Below are 6,375 nucleotides of genomic sequence, written 5' to 3'. Positions count from 1 at the left end.
CTTAAAGGCACTGAGATATCCTTGCCAAAGTATGTTACATGGATGACCTAATTGCTATAATGTTTAGCACCATTCGACAGTGTACTACCGAAGGCGATACAGGTAGACCTACTACCAATCAGGGCTCAATACACAAGTGACAAATGATTTATACAAGAAGCCTATCCACAACTCTTTACAAAGACTCACTGGCAAAAATCCGAGCAGTGAACCTACTGTTGGGGGAGTGATCTATTGTGTCATACCCCCCCCCCCCCCCATAGTAATAGTATGACATCGAGGCTTTGCGCTAATGCAAAGACTACAGTAAAAGCGTTCTTTTTCGAAATACCTTTAAAAATGTTTCACACTAAATATTTACTCATTTTCAGTTCTAAATGCCACTAATCTTTTTCCTAAAGCTGTATCGCTTATTTTGTACTAAACCTGTATACGATACTAAACGTGAGTTAAAAAAACAATTTTGGGGCAAATGAAGGGGCTCTATCTATTCACATGTATAAATCATCACTTTTAGTGTTCTAGCAGTAATAGTTTGATTTATAATTTTTTGGGGTCACTTCTATTTACTGTTTAAAAAAGTCACAGGATGATCTATTTGAGCACCAATCCAGGGTCTAGCACACATGTCTTCTAAAAAAATAACATCGCATACAGGTTTAAATTCACATTTGGCTAGCTAACCATATTCAAACCACAATTTCAAACCGTAGATTAATATTGACCTGTGTTTTACTGGCGAAATAAACCTAAATATAACGAGGGTTGGTACTTAGTAGCCATAGCAGTAGACGATAGATTAGGGTAAGATGGTTGTTTATAATTCATGATTCATCCAGGTTGATGACTCCTAACTTTCCAATTATGATTAGATACCTTCAAGGAAGCATATAATGATTCATGACAGGTATAGAGATGATTTCATTCTGTCAGTCCTGCCAAACCTCGCCTACAATATCAAGAAATAAGATTTAGATTTCCTGTGACCGTACTGTGGTATTGGCTTGACGACATAGCTCGGTTTCATGTGTGATTGTATTCAGATCCAGACTTGGCCATCCCATGCACGAGTCTCATGTAACGCCATGTTATACATGTTATATTCCATTCAATACTCTCTATTGTGTCGTGCTTCAGACACACCTATAAACCGATTCCAGGGCCCCGTAACACAAAGCTTAGCAATGATCGTAGAACATTTTTCTACGATTGATTCCATTGACTACAATGTACAATCAATCGTGAAAATCAAGCGTACGATTAATCGCAAACCTTTGTGTTACGAGCCCCAGGCCGGACGATACGCTCATGATCTATATAAAGTGCATAGAGGTAAAAACTCCGTAGTACATGCTTTCGCTTCATTGCTTGTCTGTTCGGGCTGGAGCCGGTTGTGTTCTTGTGACTGGGTCTAATTAATCATTAATAATAATACTAATAGTTGGATTTATAAAGCGCTTTTTGCCTGAGGATACAAAGCGCTGCTATTATTACCCCGGCTTTAGCTCGAGCTACCATCACCGGCGCTCAGTGCATGCAAGGAATTACTCCTGCCGGGTACCGATTCACCTCACCTGGGTCGAGTGCAGCACAGTGTGGATAAATTTCTTGCTGAATGAAAACACGGCATGGCTAGGATTCGAACCCACGACCCTCTGTTTCAAAGGCGAGAGTCAGAACCACTAGATCACGACGCACCCACACTAGCCATTCTGATGCTACAGTCGCACCAGGGGAACCGACTCCAGACCGAAGAAAGCTATTTCTAGTACGTTATTTCCAGTGACATACCATCGGTGGGTTTGGAGTCGGTTTCGGTTGTTTGACTGTATACCAAGTTAGGGTGAACCGAACACTAATCCTCAACCACCTAACCATCGTCTTGAGAACGGTATCAATGCGACAAGGGGTCGAAGAGAGATTGATCTACGGCGGTCGTACGTGCTTGGATAAGACACGGTGGTTAACCAGCATATTACTGTACGTGACCATAGTGACACCTTGAAATACGGTTTACCATTTCTTCAAAGACAAGATATATGACGTCATAGGTGACGTTTATATCTCTTGACAAGTTCTGTATTTCACTGTAAAAAACGAGGTTCTTCTTGGGAGTGGATTCATTGTCTGCAGAGACGGGTCAAAAGAAGTTCATCAGAAGCAAATACATCATCCTTAATACGTGTAATATCCCCTCTCTTAATGGTGTACAAGACTCTATGACCTAGAAAGTATCGAATGATAATCCACCGAAGTTAAAAGATCCCCGCTCAATGTAGGAGGCTTGTTTGACGCAATGGACCCCCCCCCCCACACACACACACACACACACACACACACACACCATCACACACACACACATACCCCCACACACATACACACAAAATGTTCACGACCAAGAAAATAAGGGAGAAAAGTAAAGGAAAGGAAATGGAAAGTGGTATAATTTTTTTATAATTCTCTTAATATTATGTCAATTTTTTTGTATTAACAAGGACAAAATTGTTCGCTCGCTTCGGTCGCTCATTATAGCCTTTTAGAACTTTTGCACCAAACGCAATGTCTGGACCCCTCCAAAAAAATTGGCTTATTACTTCGTCGATTAGTTTTCGTTTTGAACCAACTGCTATGTTATAGTAATAAAAACTAAAACACTGCACATAATGTTGAAATCATTATTGGGTTAAACATGTCCATGAATTGATTATCAAGCATGGGTATGGTAACTTGGAACTGTGTGTATATGATAATTATTTGTATTATTGTATACACAAAATGAAAGTTCGATCGGAAATATCATTAAAAAATACACTGAGGGATAATAAGTGCGTAGGTGACAGAATATGTAAAAAAAAATCATGGCAATTAATAGCATTAGTCTGGCTTTGTAGCCTGAGTGAAGCCCAGAGGTGATAACTGAAAGCATTAAAAGGTCGTTAATCAAATTATGAATAGTCTGGCGATGTTGTCTGTACGGCAGAGATATGAATAAAAATGTAACAATTTGCATATCATTATTGTTCGACAAGATGTACGGTCCGTTTCTGTGTTGAGCTATACTATTGCAAGTATGGAGATAGGCCTACTACCACGACTTCTGCCAGCCAACTCTTCTCCTATACCTTCTTCCACAACGAGCTCTATATTTTTGCATTGTATTCGTCTGTATGTCTGACTGTCCGTGTAAAGAGGGATGTGGGTGTGGGTGAGCCCGAGGTGTGTGTTTGGGTGAGGGTGTGTGTGTGTAAAAAAGAACGTATGTGACTGGGAGCGTGGTAATATGTCTTAACCGTGTTGCTCCGTATTCTACCCGTCTTTCACTTCAAAATCCTGTAACGACCCCTTCATACGTTTTAATCATACCAATTGATTATTTCTTCTTGATTCTTTATACGTATTCTAATAAGACAAGATATTAGTTTCAGAGGCCAAAATGGAGTGGTTTGTAGATGTACCACCTTTATTTCGAATATTGTCCTGGTGGGTGTTTCATAAAGCTGCTCGTTAAGTTACGCACAACTTTACGAACGACTGGAACATGATCTTATGTCCTAGAATGACATAGGGATGTATCATCTAGCACAAGAAGGGTCAACAGTCGTGCGTAAAGTCATTTGTATCTTACGAACAGCTTTATGAAACACCCACCTGGTATCTTTAGGCAGGTCATTGACTGGCATGATGACATAATGGTTGAAAATTAGGAAATTCCCTACACGCAACCATTATGAAGGAGACCCTAATATCACGACCATGCCTAAGCATGCTAAGTGGCTTTTGTACTGCCTATACAATCATCTCCTAAAGGTAACATTGGGCTTACATGTATATATTCAACTCAGCTAAGGTCATTTTCTGTATGAAGTTCATGTTTTTTCTATGTATTCTACTCTGCCTAATACTTGTAATATTGTTATACATATGACTTGCTTTGGTAAGAGTCCTGTTCCGGGCTATTGGATGGGGTATTGGTCATCACCATCACATACATGTGTATGATAAATGTATTTTATTACATTGTTGTCATCCGTAAGGCCCAAAGTAAAACTACACTGCAATTACAGACCATGCAGACTAGACGCTTGTTTTAAATAGTCGAAACATATATCATCAATAGATATATAAATTCGCATCTGATCTGTTGATAGCAAAACTAGAAACATCTAGATTGCTGGACTAGCTGTGCAGGCTAAGAGGTATGAAGTGACACACCCACCCACCCTCCTGTCACACACACACGTACTTTCGTTTTATTTTTCTATTTTTCAATTTTTGGAATTTTTGGAATTATTTACTTAGACATAAGTTGTTTCTCTTTTTGACGAAAAACTATTTTGTTTTTGTTTATCTGCTTATATTCCTTGAATTGTATATTTGTTTTGTATTATTTTGTACTTCTTGTTTTGAACCAAATATTGGCGAATGCCAGTGACGTTCTAATAGATTCAATTGAATTCATCAACATCACTTATAGAAGACTATCAATTTCCTATAACAACATACAAAACATGGCATGTGTTAAAACTAACGAATATGACAATCAATAAACTCGATATCGAAAGCCTAAAAAAGGGAATAATAAAGAGATTCAAAGGGCGAAGGTTCTTTTTAGTTAGTGAATACAAGTTTTTTTTGCCATAACAAAAAGCATATATATTACCAGACCTTTTTAACATAATTTTTAATAAAAACAAATAGCAAGTTACTTCCTTCAGTCTGCACACTAAAAAAATCACACGAACGCACACACACACACCCACCCACACACACCTACACTATATGATTCATGTTCACGTACGAACATCCCATTATGCCCTCTTGAAAACCTAATGTGTACACGCGTCTGCATTGGCTATCCGATATTCGGTTTATTTGAGCTCTGACCGGTTAAGCAGAGGTTAATTGTGAACCGGTGTTTGATTCCCGTGGCGGATATTGAGTTCCATACCCTGAAGAACGGGTTAATTCTTCAAGATGGGAACGCTTTTTTTACTATAACACGACACTGACGTGTCATCGTCGGAGAAAACTAGGAGGCAATGTATTTAAAATATGATAAGCGATATAAATAGGGCCTATAAATATTTGGAGAATAAAATCATTTGGGCAATTGGCATTCAATTCGTCAGAGTCATCATTCATTTAATGCCAATACGTGAAGCATTTTGAATTCGTATATATATATATAAATAAAATTTCACACCTGCCCCTTTCTCTCTATTTTTTTCCCCCTCTCCACCCCCTGTCATTTTCCTTTGTGACATCTTCTGCATATGCTGCAGTCACAACCGACTCCAAACCGACCGATGATATGCCTTTCGAAATGACATGATAGTTGTGATCGGTTTGGTGGCTTTCTTGGTGTGACTGTGAGAGCAGACATGTCTTGATTACGATAATCGGCCGAATTTGGTTCCGACTGCATCCAGGATGGTCATAGAGATCGCAGATGTATCATGAAGGATAGCGAACTTCAACAGATTGTAGTCTTAATAAGTCCAAGATGACCTGATGCCTACACTCGTCTCCATTGTGCATCCTCTTCAATGACCAGTTAACGAGGCAGAGTCGACGCCACATGTGACGCAGATGTGCGATATTTGCTGTGTAATGTCTTGCGTCTGCATGAAATAGCAAGGGATAAACATTCTTAGGAATTTTTTATCCTGGAACTGTTCCAACCAAATGAAGAGGGTCCCAATGCTCTAGATCATATCCATCATAATTTCCTTTCTGGTTAATCATTCTGCATCATTTCTTTATTTGTGTTCACTTATTGTGGAATCCGTATAAAGAATTCTGTGTTTGAAAAAATACAAATAATTTCCTGAATGATATATGATTTTTAACAGTCAATATGAGACATAATATTAATACAAACAGGTTACAGGACTCGTGTCATATTAAGATGCATGGTGTCTTCCTATCGGCAAATATGATGGGAAATGTGTAATAGTATTTATCGTCATTATACCCCGAGTCATCAAGGCAAAATTTCACAATAATAAAAAAGAAGTTATTTGGTATATTCTTGAAGGAATGGTTAAGTGTACCGCAATTAAAATTCATTCACCAAGTACAGAAATTAAATCTTACAGATAAAACTTGTCCAGAAATAATCATATCATTTTGTCACCAAAGGTTTACTACGAGCAGTGTTCATGCATTTCAACGAATTAGTTAGTACATCATCTTTTTTTCATGAATTTCGAATGTGAAGGGTGACACCTAGCATTTTGGAGGCAAATCTGCGTTGATTTTTGCTAATTCTTAGATCACTTCAGTGATAGAAGGACTTGCCATTCAGTGCAAGTTCCCTATAAGAAAGATGCATTCCTGAAGATGCTGTGATACTTTGTTATTATTGTTGCTTTA

The sequence above is a fragment of the Lytechinus pictus genome, chromosome 15 (assembly GCF_037042905.1).
Source record: "Lytechinus pictus isolate F3 Inbred chromosome 15, Lp3.0, whole genome shotgun sequence".
NCBI classification, from domain to species: Eukaryota; Metazoa; Echinodermata; class Echinoidea; order Temnopleuroida; family Toxopneustidae; genus Lytechinus; species Lytechinus pictus.
The sequence above is the reverse complement of the archived record's forward strand: the minus strand, read 5'-3'. Positions refer to the sequence as shown.